Source organism: Dryobates pubescens, chromosome 26 (genome assembly GCF_014839835.1).
Source record: "Dryobates pubescens isolate bDryPub1 chromosome 26, bDryPub1.pri, whole genome shotgun sequence".
Taxonomy (NCBI): Eukaryota; Metazoa; Chordata; class Aves; order Piciformes; family Picidae; genus Dryobates; species Dryobates pubescens.
Genome location: NC_071637.1, coordinates 3,273,748 through 3,297,947, shown reverse-complemented (window position 1 = coordinate 3,297,947; position 24,200 = coordinate 3,273,748). Strand labels below are relative to the sequence as shown.

The following is a 24,200-nucleotide window of genomic DNA, read 5'->3' as shown; positions in this document are numbered from 1 at the left end:
GCAGGCTAAGCAACCCCAGCTCCCTCAGCCTCTCCTCCCAGGGCTGTGCTCCAGACCCCTCCCCAGCTTTGTTGCCCTTCTCTGGACACCTTCCAGCATCTCAACCTCTTTCCTAACCTGAGGAGCCCAGAACTGGACACAGGACTCAAGGTGTGGCCTAAGCAGTGCTGAGCACAGGGCACAAGGACTTCCCTGCTCCTGCTGGCCACATTCTTCCTGCTGCAGGCCAGGATGCCCTTGGCCTTCTTGGCCCCCTGGGCACACTGCTGGCTCCTGTTCAGCTGCTGAACAGGTACAGCCTACATCCAAGCACTCCCTTGGGCCCTTCACCAACTCACTCCAGCTGAGCTCTTCCCACCTGGGGATGTGCTTGTGATAGACCACCAGCACCTTGGGGCAGCCTCTGGAGCTGTTCAGAAGCTCTGGCCACCTTCCAGCAGCTCAACCTCTTTCTTCAACTGAACTCCTTTAAATTACTCTAAAGCTTAAGACCCAACTTCTTGCTCCCAAGTTGGAAGGATTGATGCTGGTCCCCCAGGGACCTCTGCAGGTTCATGCATGGTGGGAGCAGAGCAGTGGATCTGCTGGATCAGGCCCAGCAGTGCCTTGCCTGCCTCCAGCAGGAGTGTGAACAGCCTTCTCATCTGAAATAAGCTGCATGACTCTGCAGCATCCAGGTGACCCAACAGAAACCCTGCAGCCAGAAGGAAACCACAGAATGGGTTGGGTTAGAAGGGACCTCAAAACAAATCATCCAGCTCCAACCCCCTGCCATGGGCAGGGACACCTCCCACCAGCACAGGTTGCTCATGGTCTCATCCAGCCTGGCCCTGAACACCTCCCTGGACAACCTGTGCCAGTGGCTCACCTCCCTCACTGCAAAGAATTTCTCCCTCATCTCCAGTCTCAGTCTCTCCTCTCCCAGCTCAAAGCCATTGTCTCTCATCCTGTCTCTCACCCAGCCCTTGTCCAAAGTCCCTCCCCGGCTCTCCTGCAGCCCCTTTCAGATACTGCAAGGCTGCTCTAAGGTCTCCCTGGAGCCTTCTCTCCTCCTAAATGCCAAAGCTTGGTCTTGAGAGCAAGAAGCAGGAAGAGAAAGTGGATGCAGCAATATGAAGCAAGGTTAAGGAGCTCCAGCCAGAGCTGCTGAGCTCCCAGCACAGAAGGTGCCTAGCAGAGGGCTCTCTCCTTGCAAGCCAACACTAAGCCTGGGGAAACGTGGCTGCTGCCCCCCTGCACTGAGCTGACATCACATGCCAGGCACTTCCCTGGTCCATGAGGAAATCAGCTGTGACAGGGCAAAGCCCCTAGGAAGGGCAACCAGAGGGAGAGGCAGCAGGCTGCCAAGGCTGGGCTCAGGCGTGCCAGACACCCCCAGCTCCTTCAGCTGCAGGCTGGCTTTGGGGAGCAGAGACAGCAGAGCAGCTGATGGTGAGGAGTGGGAACTAGGAGCTAGGAGACCTGGCTTCATTCCCAGCTCTGCTGCCACTCAAGGTCAAGCCAAGTCACATGCCCTCCTACCTTGGACATATTTAGAGCATGAACTCCAGAGCCAGGGCTATTCCCTAGCTGTGTGCACAGAGCTGCAGGGGCTGTGGGGACAGGCTGGGAGAGTTGGGGCTGTTCAGCCTGGAGAAGAGGAGGCTCCAGGGAGACCTTAGAGCAGCCTCCCAGTACCTGAAGGGGCTCCAGGAGAGCTGGGGAGGGACTTCTGACAAGAGCTGGGAGTGACAGGACAAGAGACAATGGCTTTGAGCTGGGAGAGGGGAGACTGAGACTGGAGATGAGGAAGAAATTGTTTAGAGTGAGGCTGAGGAGCCACTGGCACAGCTTGCCCAGGGAGGCTGTGGCTGCCTCCTCCCTGGAGGTGTTCAGGACCAGGCTGGATGAGGCCTTGAGCAGCCTGTGCTGGTGGGAGGGAGAATCAGAGAATCAACCAGGTTGGAAAAGACCTCAGAGATCACCAAGTCCAAGCTGTCACCCAACACCTCCTGACAACTAAACCATGGCTCCAAGTGCCACATCCAGTCCCCTCTTGAACACCTCCAGGGATGGGGACTCCACCACCTCCCTGGGCAGCACATCCCAGTGGCCAATTCCTCCTGCTGGGAAGAACTTTCTCCTCACCTCCAGCCTAAACCTCCCCTGGCACAGCTTGAGACTGTGTCCTCTTGTTCTGCTGCTGGGTGCCTGGGAGAAGAGACCAACCCCTTCCTGGCTACAACCTCCCTTCAGGTAGCTGTAGAGAGCAATGAGGTCTCCCCTGAGCCTCCTCTTCTGCAGGCTAAGCAACCCCAGCTCTCTCAGCCTCTCCTCCCAGGGCTGTGCTCCAGACCCCTCCCCAGCTTTGTTGCCCTTCTCTGGACACCTTCAAGAGTCTCAGTGGTGTCCCTGCCCATGGCAGGGGGTTGGAACTGGATGATCTTGAAGGTCCCTTCCAATCCAACCCAGTCTGTGAGCTGTAAGGAAAGCTCTCAGGGGCTGGACAGCAAATCCCCTGGAGAGTTGATATCTGTTCAAATCAAAAAGGATCTTTCCCAGGGAGGGGACAAGCAGCAGGGTAGTGATGCCTCCAGAGGGTGGGAAGCCTTCTTGCTCTCCTTTATTCCTCCTAGGGATAAAGGAATACAGGAATAAGGAAGAAAAACAGGGAACTGATTGGTTGCCATCTATTTTATCAGCTAGTCTTCAGTCTGCCTGCTGGAGACTCCCCTTGCTCACAGCTCTGAAGGTTGAAAGAAAAACTGACAAACTTCAGGACAGGATAAAACACCCAAGCTCAGTGCCTGCTCTGGGATGGGAGTCACCAGAAGCAGAGGTCCCCAGGCTGCAGCAGGGCACAAGCACATCGTTAGCACTGCCTTGCTGCTGACAGCCAAGGACAGAAGGGCTGCACAGGCCACAGGGCAGGAACTCTCAAAAGCATTTCCTTACCTCAGTGGATCCACAGCCTGCTCTCTGTCATTGCACAAAGCTTTCTCCCTCAGCCTCTCCTCACAGGGCTGTGCTCCAGCCCCCTCCCCAGCCTTGCTGCCCTTCACAGGATGCTGCTCTCCAAGCAGAGCAGTGGAAGCTTTTGCCTTGAATTCAAGCAGCATCTTTTATCTTTCCTTTTCCTTTCCTGGAATCTCTGCTGCTTTCCAGCCTGGCCTGGAAGACAACTCCAGGAGCAAACAGGAGAGCAGGGCTGATTCATCCTTGGCCTGAAAGAGCTTTATGCTCCTGGCCCAGACACACAGCTCCTTCACTTTGGGGGGGGGGGGAAGAGGCAATTTCAGATCCATTTTGTAATGTCTGCTGGCAGCAGAAAGATGAAGGGCTGGAAGGGCTGATCAATGTTTAAGCCCATCTTCAAAGTCATCTGGGGAGGGGTGGGAGGCTGCTGAGAATAAACAAGCAATCAGGGCCCAGCAGCCAGGGAAAAAGCTGACAAAGAAATTGCCTTCTTATTTCCTTGCCCCCTCCTCTTTCCCAGGCAAACAGGAGGCAGCTAATAGCTCAGTTCAGAGAGGCTGAGCTCTCCTCCCCCCCCACTAATGCCAGCAGGGCAAGAGACCAAATGAAATCTCTTCCTCACAACAACTCTAATTAAAATCATCTAAGCTGCTCCTGCCTCTCCCCTGCCACCCAAGGTGTAGCTCTGCTCACAGGAGGGATTAGCAAACCTCAGCTTATTGTCCTGGCCTCCCTGCAAATGAGGTTTGCAGCAGCAGAGCCAGCTGGCCAGGGAGCCCCCCCTGCAGGAAAGCTGCTCCTCAGCCAGAGGAGAGCCCACCCAGCACTCCTCAGATGTGAGGCAGTGGCAGCACTGGGTCCCCATGTGCTCCAGAAGCTGTTGAGCAGTGTTCCTGGAGAGGAAAGACACCAGGCAGCAGCACATGGAGTGGTCCAGGCCAGAAGGCACCTCCAAAGCTCACCCAGTCCAACCCCCTGCACTCAGCAGGGACATCCCCAACCAGATCAGGTTGCCCAGAGCCCTGTCCAGCCTCACCTGGAATATCCTCAGGGATGGGGCCCCAACCACCTCCCTGGGCAACCTGTTCCAGTGCTCCACCGCCCTCCTGGTGCAGAACTTGCTCCTCACATCCAGTCTGAATCTGCCCTTCTCAGACTACAGGCTGTCCTGCTGGGAAGCAGCTCCATGGAGAAGGGCCCTTGGAGTCCCTGTGGACAGCAATGTGCCCTGGTGGCCAAGGGAGCCACTGGGGTCCTGGGGGGCAGCAAGAAAAGTGTAGCCAGCAGGGCTAGGGAGGTTCTGCTCCCTCTCTACTCTGCCCTGATCAGACCACACCTGCAGTCCTGTGTCCAGTTTGGGGCTTCCCAGTTCAAGAGAGACAGAGACCTGCTGGAGAGAGTCCAATAGAGGCTATGAGGATGATGAAGAGACTCTCATGAAGAAAGGCTGAGAGAGAGCCCTGGGGCTGTTTAGTCTGGAGAAGAGAAGGCTGAGAGGGGATCTGATCAATGTTTATAGGTACCTGAAGGGTGGATGCCAAGATGCAGGGACCAGGCTCTTTCCAGTGCTGTCCCATAACAGGACAAGGAGCAAGAGGTACAAGCTGGAACCCAGGAGGTTCCACCTCATGTGAGGAGAAACATCTTTGCTTTGGGGGTGCTGGAGCAGGCTGCCCAGAGAGGTTGTGGAGTCTCCTTCTCTGGAGGCTTTCAAACCCTGCCTGGCTGTGTTCCTGTGTGACCTGCCCTGGGTGACCCTGCTCTAGCAGGGGGTTGGACTTGATCTCTAGAGGTCCCTTCCAACCCCTACCACTCTGATTTGCTTCCCAGGGCTTGCTGCCAGTGGGATTTACCACTGGAAATGTCCAACACCACCTGTGGCCAGTGGGTGCCAGGACCCTACTGGAGGTAGAGGAGACTGTGTGAGATGAGGTGTCACCAGGGAGTGTTCAGCAGCTTCTACAAACACAGGCATTTGAAAGCCAGTTCCATGGCCTGGATCCCCAGCCCCACACAGGCTGAGAGAACTGAGGCTCTTCAGCCTGCAGAAGAGAAAGCTCCAGGGAGAGCAGCTCAAGATTTTCAGCATTTCAGGTTGGACTTGATGGTCTTTGAGGTCTTTCCCAACCTTATTGATTCTATGTGCTGCCCAGGGAGGTGGTGGAGTCACCACCCCCTGGAGGTGCTCAAGAGGGGATGGGATGTGGCACTTGGAGCCATGGTTTGGTAGTGATGAGGTCCTGGGTGGCAGGTTGGACTTGGTGATCTCTGAGGTCTCTTTCAACCTTATTGATTCTATGACTCTATTCTATGAATATCTGAAGGGGACCTACAAGAAGGGTTGGGAAGCCTCCTCCAAGAAGGGCTTGGAGTGGTAGGACGAGGGGCAATGGTTTGAAACTGGAGCAGGGGAGATTTAGGTTGGACATCAGGAGGAAGTTCTGCACAGGGAGGGTGGTGAGACACTGGGAAAGGCTGTCCAGGGATGTGGTGCAGGTCCTACCCCTGGAGGCATTCAAAGCTAGGCTTGATGTGCCTCTGGGCAGCCTGATGTAGGTGGAGGTGAGAGGCCTTGAGCACAGCCCTGTGAGGAGAGGCTGAGGGAGCTGGGGTTGCTTAGCCTGCAGAAGAGGAGGCTCAGGGGAGACCTCATTGCCCTCTACAGCTACCTGAAAGGTGGTTGTAGCCAGGAAGGGGTTGGTCTCTTCTCCCAGGCAACCAGCACCAGAACAAGAGGACACAGTCTCAAGCTGTGCCAGGGGAGGTTTAGACTCGAAGTGAGGAGAAAGTTCTTCACCGAGGGAGTCGTTCGGCATTGGGATGTGCTGCCCAGGGAGGTGGTGGAGTCCCCATCCCTGGAGGTGTTCAAGAGGGGATTGGATGTGGCACTTGGTGCCATGGTCTAGTCATGAGGTCTGTGGTGACAGCTTGGACTTGATGATCCTTGGGGTCTCTTCCAGCCTTAGCTATACTGTGAGACTGAGGTGTCCCTGCTGACTGCAGGAGAGTTGGATGAGATGATCTTTGAGAGTCCCTCCCAACCTGATGCAGTCTGTGATCCTTGTGACACCATCTGTGTCTGCACAGATGCACTGCCTGCAGGGCTGGGGATGTGTCTGTCCCTGGGCTTGGGCTCCAGACTGGGGCAGAATGTGTGGGACCTCTCAATCCCATCAGAGATGAGGGCAGTATGTGTGCAAGGCCAAGTTTAAGTGGCCTGTTGAAATGAGTGAGCATGACTAAGAGCTGCAGCAAGAGAAGTGTGGCCAGCAGGGCAAGGGAGGGGATTCTCCCCCTCTGCTCAGCTCTGGGGAGACCCCACCTGGAGTACTGCCTCCAGTTCTGGAGCCCCTATCACAAGAGGGATCTGGAGGTGCTGGAAGGTGTCCAGAGAAGGGCCAGGAGGATGAGCAGAGGGCTGGAGCTGCTCTGCTGTGAGGACAGACTGAAGGAGTTGGGGCTGTTCAGGCTGGAGAAGAGAAGGCTCCAAGGTGACCTAATTGTGGCCTTCCAGTACCTGAAGGGGGTTACAAGAAGGCTGGGGAGGGACTGCTCAGGATCTCAGGTAGTGACAGGACTAGGGGGAATGGAATGAAGCTGGAGGTGGGGAGATTCAGGCTGGAGGGGAGGAGGAAGTTCTTCCCCATGAGAGTGGTGAAGCCCTGGAATGGGTTGTCCAGGGAGGTGGTTGGGGCACTGTCCCTGGAGCTGTTTAAGCCCAGGCTGGATGAGGCTCTGGCCAGGCTGATCTAGTGTGAGGTGTCCCTGCCCATGGCAGGGGGGTTGGAACTAGCTGATCCTTGTGGTCCCTTCCAACCCTGACTGATACTATGATACATTAAACTTCAAGGCAAAAGCTAAAGAACACAAACAAAAGAGCCCAGCCTAAGTTGCTAAAGGAGCTGGAGAAGTTTCCTGCAGTGCTTACAGCTCTTACCAGCTCCCCAGAGAGCTTCAGGAGTTGCTAAGATCTCCAAGCACTGCCCACTGCTGCAGAACCAACAGTCACAAGCACAAACCTGTTTTACAAGCAGACACAGCTCCAGGGACAGAAACCAGGAGCTGCTGAACCCCCCAAAGCCCCACAGTGCTGCCCTGCCAGCAGGAGCACGCTCAGCCTGGCCATGCAGCTCCACCAGCTCTGCCATGCTGTGTCCCAGGGCAATCACAGAGCTCCTCAAGCCTAGCTAAGGAAAAGAAACCCAACCCAAACAACTCTGTTGGAGCACCAACCACCTGCAGTCTCCCACAGAGGGGCCACATCTCAGAGCAGCAAAGTCACCTTGAAGTCCTGGCAAGCCTGGGATGCAAGTGAGAAGACAGAGTGAAGGCCAGGTAACAGGCAACATGAAGCCCAAGGGCACTGCTGCCAGCTGGCTGCCACACCAGACCCTCACAAGCAGCTGCTGCCACACAGCTCCACGTGCTTGGGCTCCAAGCCTCCTCACTGGAGCACCACACCACCCTTCTTTCTTCAAGGCAGCAGGTTTCAGCCCCAAGTTAAGATCCAACCAGCTCCAAGCAGGAGGCTTTTCTCCCCATGCAGGAAGAGAGCTCCCAAAGGAAGCACTCTTCTCACCAATGCTCCCAAGGCAGCTTCCCCAAAGGAGTTTGCTACAGGCAGGAGGCAAGCGTGGGGCTGAGCCAAAGACAGCCATCAAAAGCCCAGGGGGGGAACGTCTGCAGCCACCTCCTCTGTGCACCTCGGGTGCCTTCCCCTCAGGAGTTCATACATCCCACTTGATCACAGTGAGGATCAATTCCCTGCTCCCAGGACAAGCTTCCACTGCCATCATTTCCCCGACAGAAGCTGCCAGCCTTAGCTCCACCTCTGAGTACTCTCACTAGCAGGCAGGCCCCCGGGAGGAAGGATGTGCTGCCTCCAAGGAGGGCAGCGCACAGCAGGAGCCACTTAAGCCTGACACAGCAGGAGATGGAGCCGTGCTGCCTCCCCCCCTGCTCCTGCTCACACACTCAGCCTGGCCACTCAGGGAGGAGTTTGTGTCCCTTCCCACCACGAGGCTGAAACGCAAGCTGCTTGCAACAGCATCGGCTGAAGCCCTGGCACCTGGCAGTGCCCACTGGCACCACACAGCACCTTCAGATCACAGAAACATTCAGCTTGGAAAAGAGCAGGAGATCATTGTGATTCTGTGGCATAAATGATAAGCAAGCTCTGGGGAGGCTTTCCCTGCTCTCCAGTGCAGAGGTTTCCTTGCAGAGCTGCTCTGAGCTGGTGCAACAGCAGGCAGCACAAGGTGAAGAAATCAAAACAGAATCAGAGAAACATTCAGCTTGGAAAAGAGCCTCAGGAGCACCAAGTCCAACCCAGAGCCCTACTCTGCAAGGCTCACCCCTAAACCATAGCCCCAAGCAGCACAGCCAAACCACCCTGAAACACAGCCAGGCTTGGGGACTCCACCACCTCCCTGGGCAGCACATTCCAATCCCTGACCACTCTTGCTGGGGAAAATTCTTCCTGCTGTTCAGTCTAAACCTCCCCAGTCACAGCTTGAGGCCATTCCCTCTTGTTCCATCCCTAATTACCTGTGAGAAGAGACCAGCAGCAACCCTTCCACAGCCTCCTTTCAGGGAGACAGCAATGAGGTCTCCCCTCAGCCTCCTCTGTTTCACACTAACCATCCCCAGCTCTTTCAGTTGCTCTTCACCAGATTCCTTCTCCAGGCCCTTCACAGCTTCCTTGCCCTTCCCTGCCCTGGCTCCAGCACCTCCACATCTCTCTTGGATTGAGATGCCCAAAACTGGACACAACACTCAAGGTGTGGCCTCCCCAGAGCTGAGTGCCAGGGGACAATCCCCTCCCTGCTCCTGCTGGACACAGCATTGCTGACCCCAGCCAGGAGGCCTTTGGCTTTCTTGGCCCCCTGGGCACTGCTGGCTCCTCTTCATCTGCTTGGCCATCAGCACCCCCAGGTCCCTTTCTGCCTGCAGTTTCCAGCCACACTTCCTCAAGCCTGGAACATTGCTTGGGGTTGCTGTGCCCCAAGTGTAGGACCTGGCACTGGGCCTTGTGGAAGCTCCTCCTGGTACCATTGGCCATGGATCCAATCTATCCAAGTCCTGCACCAGGGCAGGGAGGCTCTGCAGAGGATCAACACTGCCCCCAGCTTGGTGTCATCTCCACACTCACTGCTGACACACTCTGTGTCTTACATCAGGGCCATCAGATGCTGCTGCAAGGCTTCACCTGGAGATCACTGAATTCTCCCTGACACAGCCCAGAGGTGCCCAGACCATTCACCTCGTGCTTGTTCCCTTGGCAAGTGCCCCCAAGCCTGGCATTATGCTTTCTATTTTAAACTCACACTTTGTGAAGGGGGGAAAAAAACCCAAACAGACACAGTGAAAGAGGACAGCTGTGCAACAGCCCTGGCAAAGCCTCCAGATGGCTGTGCAGCAAAGGACCCAGCCTGCTGCAGGGGCACAAGTGCTAGCACAAGCTTGGCACTGCCATTCGAGCTCCAGCCCTGGGCTAGAAGCAAAACCTCTCCAAGAAGCCCTTAAGAAACCACCATGGGATGTTCCCTGCAAAGGCAAGGCCAGGTCTTGCCTCAAGAGCTGCTCCCCAGCATGTCTTGCTCCGTGGTTTCAACGCTCTCAAGGCTGCCTTTGCTTTCCACTCACTCCCCAAACAGCCACAGCAGCTCATCAGGTCCCTCCTGGAGAGGGCAGGAGCCACTCACCTCCCCAGACAACCACAGCAGCTCATCAGGTCCCTCCTGGAGAGGACAGGAGCCACTCACCTCCCCAGACAGCCACAGCAGCTCATCAGGTCCCTCCTGCAGAGGGCAGGAGCCACTCACCTCCCCAGACAGCCACAGCAGCTCATCAGGTCCCTCCTGCAGAGGGCAGGAGCCACTCACCTCCCCAGACAGCCACAGCAGCTCATCAGGTCCCTCCTGCAGAGGGCAGGAGCCACTCACCTCCCCAGACAACCACAGCAGCTCATCAGGTCCCTCCTGCAGAGGGCAGGAGCCACTCACCTCCCCAGACAGCCACAGCAGCTCATCAGGTCCCTCCTGGAGAGGGCAGGAGCCACTCACCTCCCCAGACAGCCACAGCAGCTCATCAGGTCCCTCCTAGAGAGGACAGGAGCCACTCACCTCCCCAGACAACCACAGCAGCTCATCAGGTCCCTCCTGCAGAGGGCACATGCCCTCCTGGGGTCTCCTCCTGTTGGAAGATGCCCTCAGCAGGCAGAGCAAAGAGGATTGTTTGTGCTGAAGAGGGTTATACAAGAGCCAAAGGGATGACTCACACTGCCCTTGCAGCCTTTGCCTGGACAGCCAGAGCAAAGCCAGGCACAGCTGCCCAAAGCAGTTGCTTAACTCCAGGGGTACCTGCCACCCCTGCAGACACAGCTCACTGCTGGTGAGGCCAATGCTGCTTTGAACTGGTTCGATTTGAAGGCAACAATTGTTTTCACCTGCACTGAAGAAGTCACTGCCAGACTCCCAGCACTTCAGCTTTTCTTAAAGGAGCTCCCTGGGAGCTCACAAAGCACAGACTGCAGGCAGCACACTTCACATCCATGCTTCAGCATCCCCCCTGCTGTCCTGCACATGAATCCCATCTCACAGGATCACAGCATTAGAACAGAATTAACCAGGTTGGAAAAGACCTCAGAGACCACTGAGTCCAACCTCTCACCCAACACCATCTGATCAACTAAACCATGGCTCAAGGTGCCTCATCCAGGTTCTTCCTAAACACCTCCAGGGATGGGGACTCCACCACCTCCCTGGGCAGCACATCCCAAGGGCCAATTCCTCTTGCTGGGAAGAATTTTCTCCTCACCTCCAGCCTAAACCTCCCCTGGCACAGCTTGAGACTGTGTCCTCCTGTTCTGGTGCTGGGTGCCTGGGAGAAGAGACCAACCCCCACCTGGCTCCAACCTCCCTTCAGGGAGTTGCAGAGAGCAATGAGGTCTCCCCTGAGCCTCCTCTTCTGCAGGCTAAGCAACCCCAGCTCCCTCAGCCTCTCCTCCCAGGGCTGTGCTCCAGACCCCTCCCCAGCTTTGTTGCCCTTCTCTGGACACCTTCCAGCATCTCAACCTCTTTCCTGACCTGAGAAGCCCAGAACTGGACACAGGACTCCAGGTGTGGCCTAAGCAGTGCTGAGCACAGGGCACAAGGACTTCCCTGCTCCTGCTGGCCACACTCTTCCTGATGCAGGCCAGGATGCCCTTGGCCTTCTTGCCCCCCTGGGCACACTGCTGGCTCATGTTCAGCCTACTATCAACCACTATCCCCAGGTCCCTCTCTGCATGGCTGCTCTCAGCCACTCTGACCCCAGCCTGTAGCACTGCAGTGACCCCAAGAGATTGAGCCCAACCCCCCTGCCAGAGCAGTTCCAGGCAGCTCCTCTTCTTTGCCCACAGCCTGGCAACAACAGGACACTATTTCTGCTTGCTTTAAGCTGCAAGAAACAGGAGAAGCCAGAAGGAAAGCTTTCATTTCCCTATTGGAACACATCCTTGTCCCCATGCAAGCTGAGGATCTCCTAAGACAGGCAGAAGAGCAATCTTCCAGGGCTTGGTTTGGATAGTTCCAGCATCTTAAATGCAGTGTGCCCTGGTGGCCAAGAAGGCCAAGGGCATCCTGGGGGGGATTTGAGAGGCTGTGGTCAGTAGGTCAAGAGAGGTTCTCCTCCTCCATGCCCTGCTGAGGCCTCATCTGAAATATTGTGTCCAGTTCTGGACCCCTCAGTTCAAGAAGGACCTCAGGGAACCTCTTGAAAGAGTCCAGCACAGAGCCACAAAGCTGCTGCAGGCAGTGGAACATCTTCCTCAGGAGGAGAGCCTGAGGGAGCTGAGGGCTCTGGAGCTTGGAGAGGAGCCTGAGGGTGACCTCATTGCTGGGGATAAAGCTGTGCAGGATGAGTGCCCAGAGGCTGGAGCCAGGCTCTGCTGGGTGCTGCCCAAGGCCAGCACAAGGGGCAGTGGGGGAAGCTGAGGCAGAGGAAGTTCCATGCAAACAGGAGGAGAAATCTCTCTGTGAGTGTGACAGAGCCCTGGAGCAGGCTGCCCAGGGGGGTTGTGGAGTCTCCCTCTCTGGAGATCTTCAAGACCTGCCTGGATGTGTTCCTGTGTGAGCTGCTCTGGGTGAGCCTGCTCTGGCCAGGGGGGTTGGACTGGATGAGCTTTGGAGGTGCCTTCTGGGCCTAGCATTCTGTGGTTGTAGGAGTCTACAATTTCATACTGCACAGTGTTCCTGCATGGCTGGCAGCAGCAGTGTGCTGGAGAGCCTGGGGGAATGTGCAGCCCTTCCCAGGACAGCACTGGTGTGGATACAGCACAGCCATGCCAGAGGCATCTGCTGCTTGAGGTGATGCTTGCTGAGCTTTGCTCCTTTACCATGATCACAGGGTCACAGGCAGGGGGGGGTGGACTGGATGAGCTCTGGAGGTCTGTGATTCTGTGATTGCCACACACTTAGCAGCAGATGTTGATTCTGCAGGGCACCAGCTCCCAGTCAAGCCCTGCCCTGGTCTCACCCCAGCTCTGCTTGTGGTGAAGCACACACAATCAGCTCGCTACCGAGCCAGAGCTGGCAGGCACCTGACCTTCTAATTAAAGGCAGCCTTGCAGGTGAGAACAGTGTGTAACATCACTCACTTGACTTCAACAGCTACACACACACACACACACCCCCCCAGGGCTGGTGGCAAAGGTATAAATAGCCAGAGGTGCCAGCAGGGTGAGGAAGGCAGCGGCGTTCTGCTGCACAGCAGCACACAATCAACTTCCTCACCAATGACAACTTCTGAAAGCCTTCCCTTTGCACTCAGCCTTGGCAGGCTGGGTTTGGTTTTTTTACTAGGCCAGCTGGGAAAAAAAACACCCAACCAACCCACAACAAAACAAAAGCTTTGTCTTCTTAAAATGCAAGTGCCTGAGGCACCCCTGAAGGGGGGGGGGAAACCCCCCACCAAAACAACCAAAGTGACATAACTCAGGTCTGAAAAATACCTCCTGGGTCTCAGGTTCTCCTGAGAGCCTCTTTACTCTTCAGCTCTATTCAGACTGCCCACATCAGCAGCAGCTCTGCAGGTTGGCCTCCTCTGCCGAGGCAGGGATGAGGAGCACGCCTTTAGGATGATTTTTGAGAGCTATGGAATTAAAGCTCCACAGTTATATGTGAACAAACCACCACCACCACCACCTCGTTGTTGTCATAGAATCAATAAGGTTGGAAAAGGCCTCAGAGATCATCAAGTCCAACCTGTCACCCAACACCTCCTGACTACTAGACCATGACTCCAAGTGCCACATCCAATCCCCTCTGGAACACCTCCAGGGATGGGGACTCCACCACCTCCCTGGGCAGCACATCCCAATGGCTAACAACTCTCTCTGTGAAGAACTTTCTCCTCACCTCGAGGCCAAGTGGTTCCTCCCTCCCTTTTCTCTGGGCTCCTCAGTTCAAGGAGGGCATTGACACTCTTGAACATGTCCAGAGAAGGGCAACAAGGCTGGGGAGGGGTCTGGAGCACAGCCCTGTGAGGAGAGGCTGAGGGAGCTGGGGTTGCTTAGCCTGCAGAAGAGGAGGCTCAGGGGAGACCTTCTTGCTCTCTGCAACTCCCTGAAGGGAGGTTGGAGCCAGGTGGGGGTTGGTCTCTCCTCCCAGGCACCCAGCAGCAGAACAAGAGGACACAGTCTCAAGCTGTGTCCTCCTCTACAGCAGAGGAGCACAGCCCTGCACCAGGCAAAGACTAACTTCAGGGGAAGGGGCAAGGGTGGGGAAGGGCTGCAATTCTCATCAATACTTACAATTAACCCCTTGGATAACTCTACAGCAGAGGAGCACAGCCCTGCACCAGGCAAAGACTAACTTCAGAGGAAGGAGCAAGGGAGGAAGGGCTGCAATTCTCATCATTACCTACAATTAACCCTTTGGATAACTCTACAGCACCTTTAGCATATCAAAGATTTTTAAGCCCAAGGGGCACCTTCTTGAAGGAGTCTGCAAACTCCTCAAGCAGCCATCAATGAAAAACCCAACTGGGAAAGAAGCTTTGTTGCTATTTAGTGAATTATCTGGGAGGAGGAGAGCTGAAAGCTGCCGTGGTGATGGGGAAAGGAATTAAGTGCCTTGTTTTACTGAACTATCAAGTCCCACCACTTACTCCACACCAACTGCTCTCTGTCAAGAGCTTTCATCTTCTCTTTACAACCTCTAACGAAAACATCCTTCCACGATTGCCCATCATTTGCCTTTTCTAAAGAAAGTGCTTTTGAGGAGCCCCACTATCTTCTGCTTTGCCGTTCTCCTGAAGCCCACCTCCAGCAAGAGCTAAATCACCTGCAATCCTTCCCAGGCACAGCACGGGGAACTCAAGGAGTGTCTTGTCCTCAGGCAGGGACATCCTGAAGGAATCCCTCAGCCCCAGCCCAGCGCTGCTCAGACAAAACCAGAGTCCCAAAGAGGACTTCCAGGCACGTCAGCAATAAACCTTGTGACAAGTTGTCGCTGAGCGCAGGCAGCCCATAAAGGATGCTACTGAGCCACGTTGCTGGGGCTTCACCAGAGGGTTCACTGATGACACAGGCTCCTTACCTCCTGGTCAGCCGCGAGGAGCAGCCAAAGAGCTGTCCTTCCTTTCACACCAAGCGAGCTGCTGGCTTTGCTTAGAAAAGCAAACTCCTTCCCTATCCCTTACCTCAGGAGAAAAATCAGAACAACCTGCAGAATAACGGACAAGACAGAGCCCAAGCAGAAGTACCACCTCCCCCTTCCCAAGCCAGAGAGGGGCACCAAGAGAGGAAGCACCTGTAGAAAGGAGCAGGCTTCCTCCTTACAGCAGGGATGATCCAGAGGTCCTGAGGGGCAGCCTTCAGCTTCCAACCCGTGACTGCTCATGCCAGATGCCAGCCAGCACCGCTCAAAGCCAAAGAAAACAGGCTCAGCCCGAGTGCTGAGGTCCACAGCAAATACCAGCCCCAGCGGCTCACCCTGCCCCTGCCAGGGCTGGAGAAGCTGCCAGCAGCAGTGGCCACGCTGCCCACACCGGCTCCCTCCCCAGCCCAGCACCAGCTATCCACCACCTGCCGAGATTTATTCGCAGGGCAAAGACAACGACGACTCCCTTCACACGAAGCAAGGGGGGCCCTTTGTCTCGCCTCAAAAGTAAGCTGAAGCTGACAGCGATGCGAGGATTTCAGCCTCCAGCAGAGCCCGAGCAGAAGAGCTACCGGAGATGAGAGCGGCGGCTGGCCGGAGGGAATGCCCCACAGCCTGCAGCCCAGCCAGGCCTGGTCACTGCCTTACAGCCTCACATCCCAGCTCTGCCCCGTGCCACAAAAATCCCAGGATCGGTCTCAGAAGCAGAGTCAGGAAACGCCAAGCGCAGGCGAGGCTCTTCTCCGTGCAGGCACTCCACAGCGAGGCTTCCGAGCGCCCCGATCAGCCGAGCCGCAGGACCACCCTTGCCAGCACGGAGCTCAGCCAGGACTCGGCGTGTGGCACACGGGGCGCCGGGGCCAGCCGAGAGCCGCAGCCGGAGCTCCGCACACCAGCCCGAAGCCCCCCAGCCCAGCACTGAGAAGGTTCCGAAACGCTCCAGAACCGCCTTGGGAGACCGCAGGGCTGAACACCAACACGCCGAGGAGCGCATTCGGAAGCCCCTCTCCGGCTACAGAGGCACCAGCGATGCTGGTCCCCTGCGGCTGGGGCTCATCACTCAGCCCGGTTAAGCGGTACGGAGCGAATCAAGCAGCTTCCATCTCACCCCAGGACCCTCTCCGGGAGGAACGGACACCTCGGTTGGCCGGGAGACACAGAGCAACTGGCCACGGTGCTCCGCGGACACCCCCTCCAGCACCCTGACAAGCGTCCCGACCACGGCTCCGGAGCTCGGCAGGCAGTGTGTGTGTGGGGGGGGTCCCCCCCAACCCCGGGCTCGCCAACGCCGAAGTTTCCCCATCCCGCAGGTGCCGGCACCGCCGCGCTGCCTGCCCCTGCCCGCCAAACGGGGGAACGCAGATCAGCGGCGGGCAAAGCCCCGGGAAACACAGTGAACAGCGGGGCCAGGAGAGGATGGGAGGAGGAAAATAATTAATAAGGGAGGCGATAAACCCCTGGCAGCCAGACCGCCCAGGGCGCTCCGCTCCGAGCGGCAGCTCCTCGGAGCCGAGCCGGAGCGCTCGGACGGAGCCTGCCTGTCGATGGGGGGAGTAGCCTGGAAGGGAAGGGCAGGGCAGGGCAGGGCGGGCAGCAGCACTCACCGGTGGCGATGAGGATGAGGAGGGAGAAGGACGAGGCGCAGCGGCCCCAGCCCCGCCCGCCCTCGCCCCGCGGGAGCCGCCGGCACAGTGCCGCGCACCCCCCCCGCCGCCCCGGCTCCTTCCCGCCGACCGTACCACGGCGCCGCGCCGGGGAGGGGGGTTGGACACACCGGCAGGCTGCGCACGCCGCTGGCCGCCGCCAGCGAGCGGTGCGGCCGCGGCGGCAGCGCCGAAGGGGTCGGAGCTGCGCGGGGCTGCCGGACCCCGGCCGCGGGCAGCCCCGCTGCCCCGGCACCCCCGCTCCTCCTTCCCCGGCTCTCCTTCCGCTCCGCCGCCGCCGCAGTGGAAGAATCCGAGCGGGGCGGAGCCGGGCGGGAGCCGGGGGCGGCGGGTCCCGGCCCCGCAGCGCCACCGGAGCGCTCGGAGCGGTGAGCCCGCAGTTGAGCATCCAGCGCCGCGCTGCTGCTCGGGTCCTTCTCCCTTGCCAAGGATGCCAGGCACCAGCCCCGCAGCCTTACCGGAGAGCAGGACCCCCGGCAGCGGCTGCCCTGCCCAGCCTGCTCACCTCAGCTTGCGCTTCTGCAAAGGTCCCTGGGGTCGACCCCTGGCGCAGGTGATAAACTCTCACTCAAGGAAGAGACGACTCTCCCCAGAAGGATTCTCCGTTGATTCCCAGCAGAGCTGCGGTGGTGCTGAAGTCCTCGGTTAAACAGAGCTGCCCAGCATCGTGCGTGCTTCTGCTGAGGCTGTGGCAGTGATGAGGTGCTCAGAAGATGCTTCTTCAGGTTGGGTTGTTCAGTAGTAGGAGAATTATGAATCCCAGAATCCCAACGCGGTGGGGGAGCAAAGAGGACCTCTGAAGATCATCTAGCTGCACACTGCTTGGGATCACAATGTCCTGGTAACTTTGGAATCTCTAGAGAAGGAGGCTCCACAACCTCTCTGGGCAGCCTGCTCCAGGGCTCTGGCACTCTCACAGCAAAGTTTCTTCTCCTGCTCAGATAGAACCTCCTGAGTTCCAGTTTGTGCCCATTGCCCCTTGTCCTGCCACTGGACACCACTCAAATCAGACTGGCCCCATTACTAAGGTGAAGTCTCTTCCCAACAGCAAGACCTGACAGCTTCTGGGCTGCAGGCAGTATCTCTGGGTGCTTACCACCCCACATGCTAAGAACTAACTCTTCATTCAGCTGATTTCTTTCTCTTGGGCAACTCAGATATCTTTTTCCAAGCTTCATTTCTTTTTTCACCTGCAGGGTGGGCTTCCCAAGGCAGGGTTGAAAAGTGGAATGCACTCACATGTCCCATGAAATCCAGCTGCTCCAGCCTGACACGGGCCATGGTGCTCCCTCTCCCCTCAGAAAACAATCTCCTCCTTGGGTTTTGCTTCCCATCATAGAAGCACAGAATTGGCTTGGTTGGATGAGACCTCTGAGATCCTCAGGTGCAGCTCTTAAGCCAGCACTGCCAGGTCACAGCTAAACCACCTCCTTCAGCACCACATCTTCATGGCTTTGAAACATGAATGACTCTTAGAATTTACTTAGAGTTATCCAGGTTGGAAAAGAACTTTGAGGTAACCGAGTTCAACCTATCACCCAGCACCATCTGATCAACTAAACTCCCTTAGGGTGCAGGGAGAATGAATCACAGCAGCCATGCATTCACAGCATCACAGAATGGTAGGGCTGGAAGAGACCTCTGGAGGTTGAGTCCAACCCCCCTTGCCAAGGCAGGCTCAGCTGAAGAAGATCACCCAGGAATATGTCCAGGCAGGTGTTGAGTGTCTTCAGAGGAGGAGACTCCCTTGCCTCTCTGGGCAGCCTGCTGCAGTGCTCCAGCACCCTTGAATTTGAGAAGTTCCTCCTCATGTCTAGATGGAATTTTTGATGTCCAATTTTGTGCCCACATTCCAGTGCATATCCTGGGTGAGGTGTTCTCCAGAGTTCATAGAATGATGGAATTGTCAGGTGAGCAGGTGTCTCTAGCAAACCTGCTCCCATTCCTCAGCATAACCACTCCAAGCAGTCCCCTTCACAGCTCATGAACAGTACCACTGATGGAGGAAGGCAGCACTCATAGAATCACAGAATTGGCAGGGCTGGAAGGGGCCTCAAGGCTCAGCCAGTTCCAGCCCCCCTGCCATGGGCAGGGACACCTCACACTACAGCAGGTTGCTCACAGCCACCTCCAGCCTGGCTGCAAACACCTCCAGGCAGGAGGCTTCCACCACCTCCCTGGGCAACCTGTGCCAGGCTCTCACCACCCTCATGGGCAACAACTTCTTCCTAACATCTTCTCTCTCCATCCTTCCTGTAGCCCCCTTCAGGTACTGGCAGGCTGCTATTAGGTCTCCCCCAGAGCCTCCTCCTCTTCTGCAGACTGAAGGAGGAGGTGACAGGTGCAGCCCTTCTTTCATTTCAAAAGTTTCTTGATAGCCTTGGGGAGCAGCAGGCAGATCAGCTTCAACACTAGAAATAACCTCCACATGGCACACTCACAGCACTCATCTGCTCTGATCCTCCTTTGCCACTCTTTCTCTAGTGGCCACTTGCAAGGTCACCTCAGGTCAGAAGTAATTTGGGCAGTAGAGCTGCTTCCCTCTCTAGCTGTGCCACTCTCTCACCACCCTCATGGGCAAGAACTTCTTCCTGACATCCAAGCTGAATCTCCACATTTCCAGTTTTGTTCCATCCCCCCCTGTCCTATCACTCCCTAACACCCTCCAAAGTCCCTCCCCAGCTTTCCTGTATCCCCCTTCAGATCCTGGAAGGCCACAAGAAGGTCTCCTGGGAGCCTCCTCCTCTCCAGCCTGTACAACCCCAACTCTCTCAGTCTGTCCTCATATCAGAGGAGCTCCAGCTCCCTTGGATCCATTCCCTCCTGTCCTATCACTACCCAACACCCTAAAAAGTCTCTCCCTAGCCTTCTTGTAGGAGTCCTTCAACCCCAACTCTCTCATTCCTTCCTCATAAGAGAGGAGCTCCAGCCCTCTGCTCATCCTCATGGCCTTTCTCTGGACACCTTTCAGGTTTACATTAACAGTTCTGAGTTTGTCATCAGCACTTGAGGTGATTTATGGAGCAGCATCTAAGCTGTGCTGTCAGAGAGTATAACCAGGTGTTAGGCCCTTGATCTTCACTGATTCCTCTCCATTTCTGCCAGCACAGGATTATTCCTAGAATCATAGAATCAACCAGGCTGGAAAAGACCTCAGAGCTCATCCAGTCCAACCTATCACCCAGCACCATCTAATCAACTAAACCATGGCACCAAGTGCCTCATCCAGGCTCTTCCTAAACACCTCCGGGGATGGGGACTCCACCACCTCCCTGGGCAGCACATCCCAAGGGCCAATTCCTCTTGCTGGGAAGAACTTTCTCCTCACCTCCAGCCTAAACTTCCCCTGGCACAGCTTGAGACTGTGTCCTCTTGTTCTGGTGCTGGGTGCCTGGGAGAAGAGACTAACCCCCACCTAGCTACAACCTCCCTCAGCCTCTCCTCACAGGGCTGTGCTCCAGACCCCTCCCCAGCCTTGTTGCCCTTCTCTGGATAGGTTTCTTTCAAGGAACTATGCAGGAGCATCCCAGAATGGGATTTTTTTCCCCCAGTCTTGAAGCACTAAGATTCTCCACCCCCCAAAGCCCCAGTGAGGTCTGTAAACACCTTCAGAAGCAGGTGCTGCTCCTGTTAGTCCAGAATTGAGTTTTCATCATACCCTGATTGTCTTTCAAGTCCTCTTTATTACAGCTCAACAGCCACCAGCAAGTCCAGGGGTGGGAAGCTACACAAAAGTGTCTTTCATTATTCATTAAGGACAAACCATGCAGCAGGGCTCTTGGAGGGGAGCAGGTAGGAGACACATACACACACACACACACACACACAGAGTTCTCTGCACTTAAAACAATTATTCATTCCTGATAGCCCTGCAGAAAGGTATCCCACAGAGAGCTGCAGTTTGGATGCTTTTGAAGTTGAGGTCACCAAAAAAACCCCCACCCCTAAATAAAAAAGAATTAGGATCATAAAATGATAGAATCACAGAATTGTCAGGGTTGGAAGGGACCTCAAGGCTCAGCCAGTCCCAACCCCACTGCCATGGCCAGGGACACCTCACACTGCAGCAGGTTGCTCACAGCCACCTCCAGCCTGGCTGCAAACACCTCCAGGCAGGAGGCTTCCACCACCTCCCTGGGCAGCCTGTGCCAGGCTCTCACCACCCTCCTGGGGAACAACTTCTTCCTAACTTCTTCTCTCTCCATCCTTCCTATAGCCCCCTTCAGGTACTGGCTCTCCCCCAGAGCCTCCTCTTCTGCAGGCTGAACACCCCCAGCTCCCTCAGTTTGTCCCTGTAGCAGAGCTGCTCCAACCCCCTGAGCATTTTTGTGGTCCTCCTCTGGACCTGCTCCATCAGGTCCAGGTCCCTCCTGTCCTGAGAGCTCCAGGCCTCCTGATTAGGTTAGGCAATGAGGGGCCCAGAACTGAACACAGGACTCAAGGTGTGGTCTAACCAGTGCTGAGCACTGGGCACAATGACTTCCCTGCTCCTGCTGGCCACACTCTTCCTGCTGCAGGCCAGGATGCCCTTGGCCTTCTTGGCCCCCTGGGCACACTGCTGGCTCCTGTTCAGCTGCTGTCAACCACTACCCCCAGGTGCCTTTCTGCCTGGCTGCTCTCAGCCACTCTGTCCCCAGCCTGTAGCACTGCCTGGGGTTGTTGTGGCCAAAGTGCAGCACCTGACACTTGGACTTGTTGAATGCCATCCTGTTGGCCTCTGCCTATCTGTGCAGCCTGGCAAGGTCCCTCTGCAGAGCTCTCCTATCCTCTAACAGATCAACTCCTGCCCCCAGCTTGGTGTCATCTGCAGACTTACTGATGATGGACTCAGTGCCCTCATCCAGATCATCAATGAAGATGTTAAAGAGCATGGGGCCCAGCACTGATCCCTGGGGCACACCACCAGTGCCTGGCTGCCAGCTGGCTGTGGCACCATTCACCACCACTCTCTGGGCTCTGCCCTCCAGGCAGTTCCTAACCCAGCTCAGTTCACCCTGAAGGAAGCAACCCCTCCAGTGAGAGCCTTCTCTGCCTCCTGAGTTGATGGTGGTACCCCACAGAGGATGTGACAGCTGCTTTTCAGCAGCAGTTTGCCCAGGACACTCTGTGTGCTTATGAATCCTTCAGATGTTTAACCCTCTCACCCTTCTCTTCCCATTGCTCTGATTTCACTCTCCTGCACTTGGTGTTTCTTTTTTCCTGCTGGGAGCTTAAGAGCAGTGCTGCTGGGTGCTTGCTGCTGGTGGTTTGGGGTTGGTTTTTTTTTCCCTTTCCCTTTTTTTGTTTCCCCCACTGCTAGGTTGGTTTTTTTTTGAATGAATTTTTCATGTTGTTCCACCAGCCACTGAGAGAATAACAACAGAGCAACAGAGTCAACAGAGAAAGCAATGTGCTCCAAAGTCATGAATCCCACGAAGGAGAACTGGCAGTGGAGGGGGTGGGGAACACACCACGAGGCCTCCAGAGTTATTTGTGCTTTCCACACCATGAAGCCCAAGCAGAAGCAGCTGCTTAAAGAACAAGCCAAAAAAAAAAACCCAACCCCAACCCCCCAGAGATCATTCTGCAGAAAGGGACCTGGGGGTAATGGTTGACAGCAGCTGAACAGGAGGCAGCAGTGTGCCCAGGGGGCCAAGAAGGCCAAGGGCATCCTGACCTGCAGCAGGAAGAGTGTGGCCAGCAGGGGCAGGGAAGTCATTGTGCCCTGTGCTCAGCACTGCTTAGGCCACACCTTGAGTCCTGTGTCCAGTTCTGGGCTCCTCAGTTTAAGAAGGACATTGAGAGACTTGAAGGTGTCCAGAGAAGGGCAAGGAGGCTGGGGAGGGGTCTGGAGCACAGCCCTGGGAGGAGAGGCTGAGGGAGCTGGGGTTGCTTAGCCTGGAGAAGAGGAGGCTCAGGGGAGACCTTCTTGCTCTCTGCAACTCCCTGAAGGGAGGTTGTAGCCAGGAGGGAGTTGGTCTCTTCTCCCAGGCACCCAGCAGCAGAACAAGAGGACACAGTCTCAAGCTGTGCCAGGGGAAGTTCTTCCCAGAGAGAGTTGTTAGCTGTTGGAATGTGCTGCCCAGGGAGGTGGTGGAGTCCCCATCCCTGGAGGTGTTCAAGGGAGGCTTGAATGTGGCACTTGGAACCATGGTTTAGTCATGAGGTCTGTGGTGACAGATTAGACTTGATGATCTTGGAGGTCTCTTCCAACCTTGGTGATTCTGTGATACTGTGAAAAGCTGATTTCTGAGAGCAGAGGAACAGAAAAATGCAGAGGTGTTTGGTGATGTTTAAAGAGGGACTCAGACAGGCTTGGGAGGTGAGCCCAAGCCAAGCTCCATCAAGTTCAACAAAGCAAAGTGTAAGGTCCTGCACCTGGCTCAGGGCAACCCCAAGCACAAACCCAGGCTGGGTGAGGAATGGCTGAGAGCAGCCTGGAGGAGAAGGCCTTGGGGGTGTCAGTTGGTGACAAACTGCCCAGGAGCCAGCACTGGTCCCTGGCAGCCCAGAGCCAGCTGAGTACTGAGCTGCAGCCAGAGCAGGGAGAGCAGCAGCACAGGGAGGGGATTCTGCCCCTCTGCTCTGCTCTGCTCAGCCCCCACCTGCAGCACTGCCTCCAGCTCTGGGCCCCCAGCACAAGGACCTGGAGCTGCTGGAGAGGGTCCAGATGAGGTCACCAAGATGATCAGAGGCTGCAGAACTCCCCTGTGGGGCCAGGCTGGGAGAGTTGGGGCTGTTCAGCCTGGAGAAGAGAAGGCTCCAGGGAGATCTCAGAGCAGCCTTCCAGTACCTGAAGGGCCCCAGGAGAGCTGGGGAAGGACTTTGGATGAGGGCTGGGAGTGCCAGGATGAGGAACAATGGCTGTGAGCTGGGAGAGAGGAGACTGAGACTTGAGGTGAGGAAGGAATTCTTTAGTGAGTGGTGAGACACTGGCACAGGTTGCCCAGGGAGGCTGTGGATGTCTCCTCCCTGGAAGTGTTCAAGACCAGACTGGATGAGGCCTTGAGCATCCTGGGCTGGTGGAAGGTGTCCCTGCCCATGGCAGGAGGTTGGAAGTGGATGATTCTGAAGGTCCCTTCCATCCCAAACCATTCTGTGACACCATGAATCTGTGACAATACGCTGCATGCAAAGGGCAGCTTTCTCCTGCTTCCTCTGGGAGCTGGGCAGGGTGCTGCCAGGGGCTGGGACCACAGCTGGATGGATTTGTTCTGTGCTGGCAGCCCTGCTGCTCCATAGAATCACAGAACTGTCAGGGTTGGAAGGGACCTCAAGGCTCAGCCAGTCCCAACCCCTCTGCCATGGCCAGGGACACCTCACACTACAGCAGGTTGCTCACAGCCACCTCCAGCCTGGCTGCAAACACCTCCAGGCAGGAGGCTTCCACCACCTCCCTGGGCAGCCTGTGCCAGGCTCTCACCACAGCAGCTGCCCCAGCACTGGGTGTGCTGCCAAGCACAAGCAACCTTCTCTCTTTTTCTATTTGCCATCTTTTTCCCCAGAAGGTTTTAACACCAATTTAAGAGCTCAGTGGGATGACAGAGATGGGTGAGCAGCACTGACCTTAGAACTTACCTCTGTCAGGTTCCTTTATCCAACCCATCTGAAAGTCAGTCTAAAAGCACTCAAAGGATGTTGTTTAGGAGGGGAGCTGGGTCTCGTCTGGGCAGGAAGAATAAACTGCAGCAGCACAGGCTGGGAGGGGATCTGCTGGAGAGCAGCCCTGGGGAGAAGGAGCTGGGAGTGCTGGGGGGCAGCAAGTTCTGCATGGGACAGCAATGTGCCCTGGGGGCCGAGAAGGCCAATGGGATCCTGGGCTGCATTCAGAGGAGCGTGGCCAGCAGAGCCAGGGAGGTTCTCCTCCCCCTCTACTCTGCCCTGCTGAGACCTCATCTTGAGTACTGAATTCAGTCCTGGGCTCTCCAGTTCAGGAGGGACAGAGATCTGCTGGAGAGAG

At 56.3% G+C, this 24,200-nt stretch overlaps 1 protein-coding gene across 1 annotated transcript in view; it reads right to left on the bottom strand.

Moving 5' to 3' along the window:
• The window catches only part of RALY (RALY heterogeneous nuclear ribonucleoprotein), a 116,659-nt gene extending 100,207 nt beyond the window's left edge, over nucleotides 1-16,452 (bottom strand). The window contains exon 1 of the mRNA XM_054173475.1: nucleotides 16,202-16,452. The gene's annotated coding sequence lies outside the window, so the exon portion shown is untranslated. The remainder of the gene's footprint in view (nucleotides 1-16,201) is intronic.
• Nucleotides 16,453-24,200: the final 7,748 nt, after the last annotated feature.